The 15,597-nt window shown below is 38.7% G+C and overlaps 1 protein-coding gene across 2 annotated transcripts in view; it reads left to right on the top strand.

Annotated features, from left to right (window-relative positions):
- FBXW7 (F-box and WD repeat domain containing 7) overlaps positions 1 to 15,597 on the top strand; it is a 174,827-nt gene that overhangs the window by 27,675 nt on the left and 131,555 nt on the right. The window contains exon 1 of one of the 2 annotated variants that reach the window (XM_021530199.3): positions 15,078 to 15,126. The exons of the other annotated variant lie outside the window; for it this stretch is intronic. The gene's annotated coding sequence lies outside the window, so the exon portion shown is untranslated. Of the gene's footprint in view, positions 1 to 15,077; positions 15,127 to 15,597 lie in introns of those variants that run through there. 2 annotated transcript variants of the gene reach the window in all.

The raw sequence follows: 15,597 nt of genomic DNA on the forward strand, positions 1-15,597 counted from the left end.
TTCAATAGAGGTTTTAGAAATGGTGTGTCTCCACAAAGGAGAGACAACTGCTGCTGTTGTTTTATACATGAAATCACCTTCATTTTTCTTGCAGGAAATATGAGATTCATATTCTGTGCACATAGTTAAATTCTTATCATCTGGCATCATGATTGCTGCAGTGTCCTTTTAACAGGCCTTTACAATTGCAGTTTTGCTCTTGCTGTATCAGTCTCAGACTACTGCTGCATGCTGAATTATATTCTTGTACACAAGCCATTTCAAAAGTGTTTGGGCAATGTTTCCAGGAGGTAGTGGAGGAGATAGCATGACTGTTGGCACAAACTGTGTTTGGCTCTGTGCCTGTCCATATTGAAATATTTTCTGTGCTGTTTTTGTATATATAAAACCTGTGAATATATAACACTTTATTGTTGAAAACTGGACAGGATTTTTGAAAATCAGTTACTCACTAGTCTCTTTTCTATTTCTAATTGCACATGCATTTACATTTATTGAATTCTATTTCAGTTCTTCTTATAGTATTCCCTTTCTCTTACATCCTTAATTGGTAAACTTTTATATACATCAATAGACTAGCACTGCAAAGTGCAGACTTTCCACCAGGTCCTTGGAGGTTTTCAAGCCTTGGCTGGCCAAAATCCTGTACAACTTGATCTGAATTCAGTATTGAACTATCATTTAAGTAGGAGGTTGGATTAGAGACCTCTTGAGAATCCCTAAAATCTAAACTAGTCTAAACTTTTTTCTTTTTCTGAGGAGGTTGAATATCTGTCTCTCTAGTCAGTAGTAGGGACCAGAGCTTCAGTGATGAAGGACTAATATAAGAGAGAGTCAAAGAGCAGCAAATCAACTGCTATTGACACCTATCAGTGTAACTGAGTGCCAAAAAAATATATCAGAAATACCCTGTGTTTCCCTGTCTCTCTGCTTTGGGTGGAGTGCTGGGATGTGCTTCAGTTTGCTTGCACAGCTGCAGAGGGAAAAGCCTTCTGGCTCTGGGTGTGTTCCTAGTGGCCTCATCTCTGTCTCTTCACTTCCATTGCATCCAAAAAATACTGCTTATACTTTTTATGAATTCTTATGGCTTTTCTCTCTTTTGGCAATCAACTGTAAATCATTAGAACATTGAATACAGTTCATTTGGTAAGATTTTTAAAAGGTCTGTCAGTCTTCTGTTGTAAAAGCAAGTGGTGATTTTTTCTATAAGAAAGTTGAGATTGAAATTTTTGCTAATTAGATGGTATTGACTATTGTCATTGGAAGGGCTCAACTTTGATTATTAGGAGATTGAACAGAAGAACACTGGGGAGACAGACTGTCTAAAAAAATGTACTAAGGATTTCTGCAACCCTTTTCTTTTTACAGGCAAATTAAAACATCTTTTTGTATTGTGGTATATATATGTTAATGTATAGCTCTACAATGTGGTACACTTGACACACCACCACCTCACCCCTTCCCCCCCCCCCCCCCCAGTCCTTTCAGTTTCATGTGATTTTTTTTCCATGGTGCCATAAAACAATTTAGATTAGAGGGAACTTTGGAGGTCAGGTAGTCCAGATCCGCTCTCAAAACAGGACCAGCTTAGATTAAGTTGCTCAGTGTTGCTATCCAGGATAAGTTTTTAATATTTCCAAGGCCAGGTATTCCACAGCTTCTCTAGAAAGCCTGCTTCAATATTTGGCTGTGATGTAAGACTTCTTTTCAGAACACATAGTCCGAATTTCTGTTCTTGGAACTTGCATTTGTAGCCTTCGTGCTATCACTATCTGTCTTCGAGAAGAGTCTGCCAGAGAGGCTCTTTGCAGAGTAGGTTGTCAGTTATGCAGAGTAAAAATATCTTTGTTACTTTTCTATCACAGTAAAAGGCCCATAACACATGATGGTACCTGAAAATATTTCTAGTGTATTTGTTTTATGACATGAAAATTAATACGTTGGACCTAGAACCTTATACATTTGAGCACTAGTACAGTATAAGCAGCTCTGTCTGGTAGAAATTAGTGTAGGAAGATGCTTGTCTTCACAGGAGTTGTAGCTTTCAGAAGGAAACTTACTTGGCATTTTTGATATCTGGAGAGAAGTTTGTCTTCAGTGGAGCCAAGGGTAGAATAGGGTACAATTATGGGTAAATGCTCTTTGTTCTCTCCAATGTTAAAACTAGTCTGTCATATTTTAGAATCTATGCAGGCTCTTATTTGATCTATGCTACCTAATATGAAGCAGGTTGAACTCAAAACTTTGAATTTTGATCCCACAGGAGATCTAAGCTGTGGAAGGGAGCACAGACACCTCCCATCCTCTCCTTCAACTGCCAGCCAGCAGTGACTAGACTGGCAAAGCTCTTAGCTGCCTTCCTGGAAGACACTGGAGTCATTAGCCCTTGGAAGATAATGAATGAGCCATTTAAAGGGTGCTGCTCTTGATGGGTTTGGCCAAGGGTCACACTCACTTTGGGAATACCTTCCCCTTCTGGCAGCCTCCATGCTTTCATCTGTCCATCAAGACTGACCCTTGTTTGGACCTTTGGTGTACTTATGTTATTTGGTTTGTGAATTGTGTTCATTGTTAACTTTGTCAGCAGTAATACTTTGCAGTAAAAGAAAGGTAACTTAAAACAATGACTTAATAATTTCTAAAAGAGTTTTCATAAAAATCAATTTTTTGATGATTCGACATGTTTAATTAAAAAGGTGCAAAGGTGAAGTTGCCCAGCAAGTCGCCAGTTGTCTCTGGTTTAACTTGACAAGTAACTTTCTTCTACAAACTTAGTAACTGAATACCCTAATTTTTTCTTCACTCAGTATTCTCAGTGAAAAAATAATGTTTTTTGTTTTTGTTTTTGTTTTTTTTTAATAGTATATTCTGGGACAGTCAGTTTTTTTTGTTGATGATTAAGTAGTTGTAGTAAGTGCTGATTAATTAGTGTTGTGGTTGGGTTTTTTATTTCTTGGTTGTTTTTTTTTTTTTTTTTTTGCTGCATCCTCTTTGGAAGCTAGATGCATTTTGAATAGTTAAATGAAACTTTCATTAAACTATTATGCACAGAAGGATCTGAGTATTTTTTAGCAAATTAATTAGATACCAGTTACAAATTGAATTTAGAATTCTGTTCTTTACCACTTCAAACAATACAAATTAGTAACTTCATGTTCTTTTTCCCTTTTTTCTTTGGGAATGCACAAGTACATTTCCAGGGGGCTTCTTCATGCATATTACTCCACTTTGTTCCAGAGCTGAACATCATGCAAAATATTCTTCAGCTGTCAAAGTATTTTTGCAAGAGAACACTGCAGCTAGTGATTTAAAATGATAGCCAGCTCTTTGTTTTTAATGCTTGTGAAGAAAGTGCTGCTGCTTGTAGTCTTGTAGTCTTATTCCTTAAATGGCCTTTGGGAGGGTGACGTGCCTCCAGTGAGATGAAGCTGAACATGTGGGTTGCCCTGACACAAAACAGCCTGGCTATTTTGATGGTGGCCACTGCTGTCTGCTTGCAGGGATGGCAAAAGAAGAACTTTTCCAAGATAGCTCAAGGACTAGGCTCATCCTGAGACTGCCTGCTGGAATGGTCTTAATCGAGTGAGAGAGCTAATGATACAATAGAACACCTCTGTCTCTGTTGTGGACTGAGCTGCTTATGAAGGAGTTTCTCAACTGCTGCAACTTACAGCCAGGCATTTTCAAGGTAACCAAGCACCAATTTAGTTTGGGTCAGAAAGCCATTTTTATAATACAGTTTCAGTTGCACAAAATATATGAATATATAATAACATACTTGGAGTTGTCTCTAACTGAAGTTGTGTGAAGTATATGCTGATTTGCCTGCTACTGTAAGATGATGAAATATTTAGCTGAATATAAACTTCAATAGAAAATTATTCTTATGGGAAAAATTTAAGGGAAATGCTTCCTTAAATTTGTGTGAACTTTTGAACCATAGGAAATGCTAAAATAAAAATAAAAACTTCCAGTTTAAAACTGTGAGGAAGATAGTTTGACATAGCTATGGGCATCGTTTATACCTAGAGGTGATTATACAAAGTTTTCTGCCCCTCAGTGCCCCAATATTTTGGCTAATGGGTTCAATATGTGACTGATTTACATTGCACAAAAATTGCAAACTTTGCATTAAAAATTTGAGTAGAAAAACTAGTGGCTAGGAATATAAACTCAGTGGGAAGCTGAAAAAATATACCTTTCAGATTCCATGGCAAGTGCCTAAAAAACTTCAGCTTATCTGACATGCTCCAAAGATTCTGCTGCTTAGCTAGGGAGGCTAATATTCAGTGTCTTTCATTGCAGAATCCTGGAATGGTTTGTGTTGGAAAAGGCTTTAAAATTATCTAGTTCTGACTTCCCTTACATAGGCCTGAAACCTTCCAGTAGACCAAATTGCTCAAAGCCTCATCCAGCCTCACCTTCACCACTTCCAGGGATGGGGCATCTGCAGGTTCTCTAAGCAGCCTGTGCCATTACCTCACAACACTTACAGTAAAGAGTTTTTCCTAATATCTAATCTTAATGTATTCTTTTTCAGTTTAGAACCAGTGTTCCTTGTCTCTACATGCCCTCATAAAAAATCCCTGTCCAGCTTTCTTGTAGGCCCTCTTTAGGTGCTGGAAGGATGCAATAAGGCCTCCTCAGAGCCCTTCTTTCTTCCAGGCTGAACAACCTCAGCTCTCTCAGCCTGTCCTGAGAGGAGAGGTGCTTCGTCCCTCTGATCATCTTTCTGGATCTCTGGTGACCCTGTTCTAATAGGTCCACAATTCTGCAGAATCTTCACCCTTGCCCTGCAGCCCATGCTGCTTCTGATGCAGCCTTAGAATACAGTTTTCTGGGTTGCCAAGTGCACATTGGTGAGTCATGTTGAGCTTCTCCTCAACCAACACCCCCAAATCTTTCTTCTCAGGGCTGCTGTCAACCCATTCTCTGCCCAGCCTGTATTGGTGCTTGGGGTTGCCTTTGCCCTGGTACAGGACCTTGCACTTGGTGTTGTTGAACATGAGGTTCAGATAGCCTCACCTCTCAAGCCTGTCCAGATCCCTTTGGAGTGGCAAAGTGTTGATCACACCACACAGGTTGGTGTTGTCAGTGAACTTGGTGAGGGAGCATTCCGTACCACTGTCCAGATCACCAACAAAGCTGTCAAACAGTGCTGGTCTCAGTTCCAGCCCCTGACGTACCCCACTTATCACTGGTATACACTTAGACGTTGAGCTGTTGACCACAACTTTTTGAGTGCAACCATCCAGACAATTCCCTACCCACTGAGCAGTCCACCTGTCAAATCGATGTTTCTCCAGTTATGAGACAAGGATGTTGTGCTTTGCACCTGTCCCTGCCCTCCCTTTAATCCTGTCCCACATCTTGATCAACTCCTTATCCATCCACAGGCAGAAGTTGATGCACTTCACCTGGCAACTAACATAGAGGGCAGCACCCTTCCTTGTCTACTCCGACTGTCCTTCCTTAAGAGCCTGTATCCTTCCATTCCAGCACTCCAGGCATGAGAGCTATCCCACCACATCTGCATGGTGCCAGTAAGATCACAGTGACCTCTTTTTGTTTATTCCCCATGCTGCCTGCGTTTGACTAGAGGCATTTCAGTTGGGCCCACCATGAAGCCAACTTAATGGCTGAAGTGGCTGGAATTGCCTTGTGGTGCCCTTCAAGTGCTCTCTGACTGACTTGTGATCCCTCTTCAGGCTCTGGACTTTCTTTTGCTGGCATTGACATCACACAGGTATGAATGGGATGAATTGAAGTTCCTCACCCCCAACACTGTTGGTTTAAAGCCCTCCTCTGTGGCTTGGTGAGTCTATGACTGAAGACATGCTTCCCCTTCTCTGACAGATGGACCACATCAGCCCTTGGTAGAACAAGGTTTCTCAAAGCAAGTCCCACGGTCCAGGTAGCTGAGCCCCTGGTGGTGGTACCAGTCCAGGAGCTATTTTGTGATTTTCCAGATTCAACTGGCTCTGTCAAATCCATTTGACTGGGAGGATTGATTATAAAAATCTACCTGTGCTCCAGAGTTCCTGTCACTCTCAGGGCTCTATAATCCTTCATACTTCTCACATGCTCCTGGTCGTATCATTGGTGTCCATGTGAAACAACAGCAGCAGACAATAGCATTTGTGTATCTTGACAAAGTCATTCCTAGCTAGTGAAACATAGTTTAATATTTTTGTAAAACTGAAATACTGAAGATACGTCAATCAGGCTCCAAGACACATCAGTTAAGAACTCCAAGAAAACATGTGAGAGAGCATTTCCTGGTGTCTTGTTGATTTCTGTTTTAGTCACTGAGAAATACAGTATTTGTGTCCAGATTGTAACTAATTTTTCTCATGCCAGTTTGAAAACTTAATGCCTGAGCGTTTTGGGATTACTTGAAATTTCTCTCTTGTGGAATGCATGAGACGCAGGGTGTGCTTGCTATCCTGAGGAGTGAACGCAGCAAATTATAACAGCACTGCAGCTGTGATGGGATAGAAGAGTGAGAGTAAAACCAGGCTTGTTGTGCAGCGAGGGGCAGGAGAGGAAAGAAGAGTAATATCCCTTATTAGACCAGCTAACAAAAAGGGAGGGAGGGAGGGAGTGGAATTTTCTAGTGTATGAATTCTTGGGTATAAATGGAAAATGGTAAATTGCTTACATTGATTAATTAGATAAAGCATTTAGTTTACTTGAAGTTGATTTAGTTAAGTTATGGCAAACAAAAAAAAACCCGCATGATCAAACTGTGACTTCACCTTGACCGTGTCCTTTAGCACTATTTACAGTGCTACAACCAATGAAGTGGAATGAGGCTTGGTTTGAATGGAGACTGCACAAATTAATGACAGTTGACTCTTTTTATGTCCCGAAATGTCTTGGTGTCATTGTCACCTTCTCATTCACTGCCAACTAACTAAAAGACGTAAAAAGCGAGTTCCAAACAATGAAGATTAAACCAAGCAATAAAGCATCAGCTGGTCTAACGAGATCCAATGCTATCCTGTAGGTTTTATGTTCTTCATTATCACATTTAAGAAACTGAAGTGGGAAGGGTTGCCTGGGATGCACTGTACGAAGTATATCCCAGCACTGTGTCTTGATCTTGCATTAGGGAGAAAGTAGTTCCTGAAGTTTGAAAACCAGTTAGTAACATATTCTAAAGGTGACTTGTAAATTGGATATTCTGGGACCAAAGATTTCTAGAACTGTAGAGTAATTCAATACTTTGGCTTAATTATAAGAACACAAACTGTTAAATGGCATATAATCAGATGTGAATTTTGCAAGGGTGCTTATTCTCAGTTCTCTTCTTCCCCTGATGGTGGGTCCAGTTGCTGTTCTAATGCAATGGCAACTGTGGACAATTAAATGCCTGGAGTGCTTTAAGTACCACATCAGATCATATCCAGTTCAAGTATCCTCTGAGCAGGGTTTGGAATGTTTATTGCTGTGGCTTCACAGTTTTTGAGTTTTCTTCTCCCAGACAAGCTGTCTGCAGCATGTCAAACCCCTTAGCAACTATTTCTTCTATAATTTGGTTACAGGAAAAGGAAGAAAAGCTACAGCTAGTGTTAGCTGTCTTTTTCTTGTCCTGCCTTCAAGAAGAATTGTATCCTTCCTTTCCCTTCTGCTCTTAATAATATAGTAAGTAAATAACTTAGTCTTTAACTTCCTTACTTTACCCAAGTGCCCTAAACATAATAAGCATTAGTCCAGTTTTATTGACAAGGAAGTAAGGAACACGGCAACAAGTGATTTCATCAATGTAGTATATGACATCCATGGATTTGGTTGTGTTTGATTTCCTGTGGTAAACCTGCTGTCTCAAACAGCAATATCCCCAACCTCCTCCCCTGGCTGTATTCTATCCTCCATGTCACCACCCCCTCTGTAATGTGTGATGAAGTCATGTGCAGCATAGCATACTGATCTAGAGTGGCCATCTTATGAATTGTGGCCTTCTTTTTTTTTTTTTTTTTTTTTCTTTTTCCCTGTGTTTTTTATCCAAATCCAGATTTTCTCTGTCTGACTAAATGAAAATCATACCTCTGTATAGAAAGGAGAAGAGTTTGAAACAAGGAATCAATGACTGTAACCTTGCATAAGCAACAAAACGTCTAAAGTTAAAACTGGTGTTAGGCTACAGTTTTTAAGCACTTTAAAGTGGGCAGTGATTGTGAAATAAATTCTGCTGATCAGCTTCTGACTTTTGACTTCTAGAAATTTTGGAGCATCTGTGCAGTGATCTAGATTTCAGAACTGTTGCAGGATAAAATTAATTATCTCAATAGCATCTAAAATGCTTGTGCAATCTACACAGATTCTTGTGCCAGCACAAGGCCAAAGGTGACATGGGGATGAAACACTTGAGAGGGGAATGAAGTATGTTTTTGAAGCTAGGGTAAGTGGTTTTGCTGTCACTGCCTGTCAGCCTGCAGCAGCCTCAGGAGAATGTCCCTGCCATGAGCTCTGACTCTGGGCTGCTCTAGTTTAGTAAAATTCAAGATGTGACTGTAGTGGAAGTTAATGCCCCTGTGCTGGTGTGTGTTTAGCTCCTGTCATTAGGGATGGAGATCTCTTCACTTTTGTGTTCTGGAACACACTTAAGGCTTGTACTGAAGCATCTGTCCTGCTGTTGTAGCTTGTGTTGTCTAGGTTAAGCTCATGCATGATAATACCTTGATTTTTCTGTGTAGAAAATAGATGGTATGACACAGAGGTAGGGAAAAGCTAATTGTCCTTTTTCTTGGGTCCTGTGAATAAATTGATACATATATTTGATAGTTTAGGAAAGAGAAACTCTTTCCTCAGACCTTTTTGAATCACTCCCTGCTTTTGGCATAGATGAAAGCAATAGAAGGTATATTAAGAGATTCAGTATGTAGCAGTCATAAATACAGAATGTCCTTGTAGGTTGTTCCTTGCTACTCAACCTCAGGATGGGTATTCTATATATTTTTGTGAAAAGATTCTGCACTGCATCTAAATATATGCAGATTTGTTTGTTAGGAGGAGGCTGATGAAAGAGTGTAATTTCTGTTTATCTTGATTTGATTGTACTTTGTATTTTTGTCTATTTCATTCTTAGACATGAAGTTGATTAGTTTATTTTGTTAAAATGTGGAGTATTCTCGAGGAAATACAGTTTGCAAAATGCCTACTTTCTCTGGCTGATAGCTTTGAATTACCTTAACTTTCTTTTTAACTGGAAGACACAGTTCCCTTTCTAGGATTACCAGATTGATGATCTCATATGAAAAAAGTGAACAGGCAAAGTATTTTTTTCCCCTCTTGCATCAACATTTGTTAATGTTTTCTGCTGTTACGTGTGGCCCCCTTCTGCTATTGAGAAAGCTGACAAGGGCATAGAACATAATTGAGTTGTGATGAACTTGAATCTAAAGTTAAAATAGCTTTTTAAACCTTAAGCCAGTAACTTAACCAACTGGTGTTAAGCTAGCATTTTCCCATGTGATTCACTCATACAGACTGTATTAAATGTAGCTATGGGTAAAGCTGTGCAGAAAGATTTGGACCATGACTTCCAAAGGGTCAATGAAAATGCACTTGGCAGTGAATAGCCACTTCAGAGTATTGCAAAAGGCAATATTTATAGTAAATATTTTGCTTTAGTGTAAGCCTGCAGGTGGGGCTAGAGTTGAGAAATGGGGAAAAATATTTGTTATTTGATAATGGTTATGTTAATGTTCTTAGCTTTTATTTGAAGTAGCCGGTCTTCTCTGAGTTTTTTATGTCTCAAGCACAATAAAGGCCAATCCACTAGTTTCATGCAGCCTGAAGAGGATAGAGGATTAGAATACCTTCATTGTTGTGTTTCTTGATTTAACGTGAAACATAGTGGAAATGCTGATCTTTGTAAGCCTCCTGTCCTTCTCTCTTGAACTTTGAAATTGACTTGTAAGGTTTCCTATTTGAAATATTCCTACTGGTTAATCAAAATGGAAGGTCTTCTATATTATATATTTACACCCTGACATAGATAATTTCTATCTCTCTTGCTTTTGGTGTATTATTTTTTGCTTGTTTTGTCATTTTCAAAAAACGTTGCTGGAAAACTGAGTTTCATAAAGCTAGCCTCTATCAGTAGCTCTATGAAGACCTAGATTATGAATGAGAGTAAGTTGCATTTTTAGAAGAATCTGTTCATTCTGAATATTGCTTGAAATGACAGTGAACAAAAAGAATTGCAGGTCTTGCTTTATTGTGTGATTTGACATTATAATTTCTGCATCAAATGGTTGACTGTTTTGCCACAGATTGGTTCTTGTGTTTGTTTTTCCTGTTCTTCCTAGAAATACACCTTGCTGGATGATGTGGTATTTTTTCTAGTAACAGGGAAAGGAGTGTGGTCACACCTTCCTTGTCATTTAGCATGACCCACCTGTGAAGAGGCAGTGGAGTGAGTCTGCTGATATTCTGTACACATCAGCCTTTTGTGACACGTAAGATTAGGTCCCTGTTACTTCTCATCCCTCCCCATTTGCCCCAGGGAAGCAAGGGCAAATGTCAGATGCAAAGGCTGGGCAATGTTACTTCTGGCAATGCTACATGAAGGGTTTGAAAGACACCATTTAAGATTCATCTTTCAGCCTCACCAGGCCAGCAGCATTCTCTTCTAAGGGTGTAGCAGTAGTTGCCTGATTGTTATTCTGTGCTGTTTGAGGAAAACTTACTGTCCTGACAGATGTGACAGTGTGTCTGCATTGAGAAGCTGGTTGTCCTCATACTTGTTTCTATCAGTAGTAATGGAAGTGGGTGGCTCTGAAATTTGCAATCAGATGCCAAGCTAATTGTTTTCTCATGATATTTATTGCAGGCTAAGGTGTTGTAGCAGCATCCCTCTTTCCATAAGATGTCAGTTTTCTTTTACAGTATTGTGGGATTTTGTTTCACTGCTGTTGCTTGAAAAAGGGCAACTCTCATAAATAAGACACCTTAAAAAAGAAGTACCAAGCATAAATTGATAGTGTTTCCTTCTTAAATAAGCAGCTAGCCTGAAACAAGGGCTCTGAAGGAAAGAAACTTTCAGTGCTTGCCCTGAGGGTTACCTCTGAGGAAAAGTCACTATTTCAACACTTGGTTGTAATCTGGAAATCAGATAAATGCTTATCCTGAATTCTTTCCCAAAACTCTAAAGGAGGAAAATCACCATCAGTTAAAAATAGGCACATGGGGATATGTTCAATGACTTTTAATACTTAAGATCTAATATTTTCAGTATACTGAATATGTGCAGGTAGTATATGGTGGTATGAATTTATTCTTTACTTGAAGCATTGCTGAGTTTTTGTATTCAATTAGTTTATAATCTCCAGCTTTTTTCAGTGCTGTGTAGAAAACTGTCTTTTATATGTAGATTTTATGGAAGTGGCAAGAAGAGAAGGAAAAGTAGAGACTAGTTACTCAGCTGTAAATCCATTCCTGGAGGAGAGGAACAGCCCTGTGCAGATGTTCCTGTATTTAGCTGTAAGAACTCCATACATAATTGGGTGTGAAGGGTTACTGCTGCCTGTATTCATGACTCAAGTGTAGGCTTCCTATCCAATGCCAGGAACCACATGTCTATCAACAGCACCACTCAGGCTAAGTGATTTTAGCTCCCAAGCCAAATGATGAATTCTGTTGTTGTTAAGCCCACTAGAAAAGGCATTCAGAAATCTGCTGCTGGATCATCTCCTCCTCTCCCAGGAGAAAACCTCACAAGCCCCACACTGATTGCCCTCATTAGACTGAACTCACTGTGTGAGCTAAATCTTTTATTGTCTCACATAGCTGGAAGATGGTAGAAAGGACTTCCTCATGTTTTAGCAGGTGCTGGGAATTGTTAAAGGGCTGTGATTTTTTTACTTAGATAGTCAGACCAGATGAAAAGGTAAATACAATTCATCTGGAAAGCCAAGTTAGGGAAGTTAGCAAGAGAGGCAAGACCAGGGGTCAGAGGAATTAGTCATCAAAAAAATGTTGGTGATGCTGTGGGTTTGGTTTTGGGTTTTTCTCTTACTCATTTCCTTGCTTGCCTGCAATAAACGCAACTGAACACATGGAGTGAGAAAGACTTTGTTAGAAAATTTGTTGTCAACAAAGGAGTTCAGGTGCGAGATGGGGGCCTTAAGAGGTGTAGCCACTGTTTGTCCAGCATAAGCTTTTACAAATTGGAACGAAGGGTTGTCTTTTTCAATGCTTTTATTGATTTATTTATTTTTTTATTTCTTTTGTGCAAGATAGGAAAGAATGAGCCTGAGTTTGATTACCCATTCATCTCTCCCCAAAAAGAAGGAAGGGGCCTTGAGAAAAGCTGATGAAGCCGAAAATCACCACTTCTGTCATGTTATGTCTTGGGTGGACTTGGACATGCCTTCTTACATCTTTCCTGTAACTGCTTTGAAATCTGTCTGCAGCAGGGGCAGTGTACTTGTCTATTGTGGTGGTGGTTTTTAAATTTGTTTTGTTTTATTATCTCTGACATGAGAACTCAAATACCCAAAGACCATTTTCAGATCTTTAAGTTGCAATATTGAGAGCTCAGCAGATGGTGTAATTTTTAAAGCAATTTTCTGCTTCTCCCAATGTAGGATTTCAAAGTTTTTATTACGAGGAGCAAACCTTAGATTAGAAGCTATTTTATCTTTTACCTGTATACCTATTGTACTGGTGTATGAAAGGAGACTTAGTTATTTTATACGTACCAATAATGCAGCTTTTGGATTATGAAGTAAAATATAGCTTAGGTTGAGTTCATAGAGCTACAAGTTCTTCTATTATCTTAATTAGATTTGTACAATTTAATTCAGATTGCTGTCATCTCCCTTTCAAGAAGCCTACATTCTGATCTTGTGGTAATTTTTTACTATGCACAAATATCTTCTGACTGTATTAAAAGCTAGGTATGTATTGAAAGCAGCTTAAAAAAAAAAAAAAAGAAACAATTTGAGCATTACTTTGAGAAGATCCATTCATTTGAAGGATGCATAAAACCAACCCTTTCCTTGGCCAGGTATTAAAAAGGGGATTGCTGTACATGTTGGATTTATTTTCCAAGGCAATGGAACTTTAAGCAGACGGATCAGGAGAGCTGGCCATGTTGCGTGGCAAGCTCCAGGGTCTCTGGTGCTTCCAGCTATCTTTTGGAGAGTTGCCTTAAAACTCTTTTGGCTATTGTGAAAAGTATCTTCCATCCTACTAAGCCCATTGAAGTTTTAGATTCTCTTGCATTCTCTTGCTTCTGCCTAAATATGTAACAAATAAACCTGTTTTTTCAGTTTGAGCATCTTATTATGTATCAGGTTGTGTGTTGAGAACTTTGCAATAAGTTTAGATATTTAAACTTTACAATGTCTTGTATATAATATAGTGATTTTATCCTAATTGTTACTAATCACAGGTTACTTTCCACCAGTTCAAAGCTGTATGTGTTTGATTATTTGTTCACTAATTATATTTCATAATTTATGTATTGTTTCCATATGTATGTCTATTCTGCACTTTTTTTTAGTTGGTACTTACACTTTTTGTAGTGTACTGCTTTTTCCACTCTGTCCAAGTCATATTTCATCAGCACTTAAGAGTGTGTCTGGCTGCTTGCCTATTGAGATTTTACATACAGGAGAGCATGGCCTTAGCTTAGCATAAAATCATGGCTCGTTTGCTTTTTTTTTTTTTTTTTTTTTTTTTAAAGAGAAACACTCTGTGGCTTGTGATGAAGAATATTGCATGAAAGATACTTTAGCATGATAAATGTTTCTTTAAAACCATAAGCAGTCCTTCTCTGTTTTGAAGTTTGGACTTGACCAAGTTTGTGCAAGTCAAGAGAACTAAGATAATGATGAAAATTGCTGGTATTCTGAAAGGTAACCACAGTTCTGAGGATGTTCTCTGTCCTGTCAATGCATATTCTAGAGAACATGATACATTTATTACTTTGGTTAGAGACAGGGATGTAATAAAAAGATTAATAGAAAGCAATTTTCATTTCAGGTGAAACACAGGGAATAAAGTTCTGTTGAATGTTTTGTTGATCAGGCACAAGAAAAATTAGATTAAAAAATAAAGTGGTAACACCAATGTAAAATTTAAGCAAATCTGTCTTCATGTTTTAAGTGGCACTATAGGATGTTTTTGATGTTTTTGTTTTTCCATTAACTATGTCACTATGAGTAGGACTTCATTTCTTCTGTCCATAGATTAAAACACACCCTCCCCCCACTAAAATTACTTTGATATTCTTAAAAATATTAATTTATGTTGCAGATACTTCTTCTATGAAGCTGTGGCTGTCAGTCACTGGCTCTATCTGCATGCACCAGGGGATCAATAGTACATTAAGGAAGCTGACTTGAGGAGAGGAAAGATTCATAAATAATAAATAGCAGGCTGCACTGCTGGTGCTTCATCTCTACACAGAGTAATACAAATTCAAGTGAAGTACCCTTGTACTTCCTAACCCTATTAGGCTTGAAATCATTATCCCAAATATTGATGCTTTCCTTTAGTCTGTTTCTTGTTAAGAATTATGTCAGTGTAATCCTTAACTGCAAGCTGCCAAAGGAAGGAGGCTAGTCTATATATCAGAAATACAGGTACAGTAGGAACACTTGTATAAGAACTGATCTGTAGTCTACTGAGAGACCAGGACTTGAGGATGGGGAGGGCTGTTTTTAGCATTTTCTTAGCCCTATAAACAATAGATGGTTCTGTAAAGAGATTTTTGTGGTATGCAGGACATGTGAAGTGTTGAGCATTGGAGCATGATCCTTGCACTTTAAATCTGTGTATTAATTTTTTTCATTAGCTCTCTCTGCTTTCACATCCTGCACATTGCTGGCAAGCATGCATCAGCAGTAAGACTTTATTCAGTAATGTGTCTGAGATATCTCTGAAATGTGGCTGGTCAGAGCTATAGCTGCTCCTTTTGGAAGTTGGTTGCTTTTAAGACATTTAAGTAATTTCACCAGATATTACTTTAAATGTTCTATATAATGTGCTCTTTCGATGAATAGCCATGTAGAATCAGCACGGGAAGAGCAAAGTCCTTGGCAATGCCAGCTCAATTGCATCTGCAGATGAGGATTTAAAATTCTATGCAGCAGACAGTACCTCCAGCAGGCGAGTAAAAGATTACTGCATTATTTTGCTTGTTTGCATCTGTAGTCTTTATCTATGGAAGGGGGGTTTTTTGCCATTCAATTTGTTGTGCATGCTTGTATATAGATATACTGGAAATCGATTTAATGGGAACATAAATATAAAAAGGGCAGAGCAAGGTGAAGGGAGAGGCTCAGTTCAGCTTTAAACCAAGGAAAAGGAGGGAGGAAGAGAGAGAATAAAGGGAAGGGGAGGGAGCAGAAGAGAAATTAAGGCTTCAATGCATTGTGAAACAGAGAAGTTTTTTTCAGCTGCTTTTACATCACTTGTATTTTTCTTAACCTTTTGCTAAAAAGGATGCTATTGAACAAGCACTGATAGTTCTATAAATGTAAGTGACAATTATTTCAAGTCAGATTATCCCATAATCAGTTTAACCAGTTGTGTTAATGTGAGACTTTCTACTTTAAGGAATAGTATTGCATACCATAC

The sequence above is a fragment of the Lonchura striata genome, chromosome 4, assembly GCF_046129695.1.
Source record: "Lonchura striata isolate bLonStr1 chromosome 4, bLonStr1.mat, whole genome shotgun sequence".
In the NCBI taxonomy this organism is placed as follows: Eukaryota; Metazoa; Chordata; class Aves; order Passeriformes; family Estrildidae; genus Lonchura; species Lonchura striata.